The sequence below is a fragment of the Brassica oleracea genome, chromosome C9 (assembly GCF_000695525.1).
Source record: "Brassica oleracea var. oleracea cultivar TO1000 chromosome C9, BOL, whole genome shotgun sequence".
NCBI lineage: Eukaryota > Viridiplantae > Streptophyta > Magnoliopsida > Brassicales > Brassicaceae > Brassica > Brassica oleracea.
The window spans coordinates 44612876-44613554 of record NC_027756.1 but is presented as its reverse complement, the minus strand read 5'-3'; positions in this window follow the sequence as shown (position 1 = coordinate 44613554).

The window sequence follows — 679 nt, the reverse complement described above, 5'->3', positions numbered from 1 at the left end:
TTTTTTTTTTTTTGGAACTTCATATAAGGTTTCCTCATTTTTGTAATTTAAAGTCATTTAAAAAAAATCAAAATATAACATATAAGAAAAAATCTAATTTTTTTATTATATGGTTAATGCGATTGTTTATCTTTTTTAATAATATAAAATTAAACAAAATGAAGAATGATACAAAAATTGTTATCAAATCTTTATTATTCATAATCATTAATTGCCAAATATATGTAAATCATATTAGGTAATTTCGTACCTTTTATTTAGGGAAAGAATACACACTTCTTATATTTTAGGCTAATATAATATTCTCTAATGGACATAAAACAAATTATGACATAAAAACCTTATTTTTTCCTTCGAACACATTTTTGAAAAATTGAACAGTATTGTTTTCACAATTGAATTATTTTGACTTTTATCTTACATATGGTTTTGAAAGCTTTCAAATCAACCATCGAACTGATACATGTCATTTTAATATTTTTAGTCGTATACTTAAGAAAAACTTACATTTTTGTAATTTATTTTTTTTTTTGTAATTTAAAGTCATTTTAAAAAATTCAAGATATAACATATAAGAAAAAATCTAACATATAAGAAAAATATAACATATAAGGTGTCCTCATTTTTGTATTTTAAAGTCGTTTAAAAAAAATATAACATATAAGGTTTCCTCATTTTT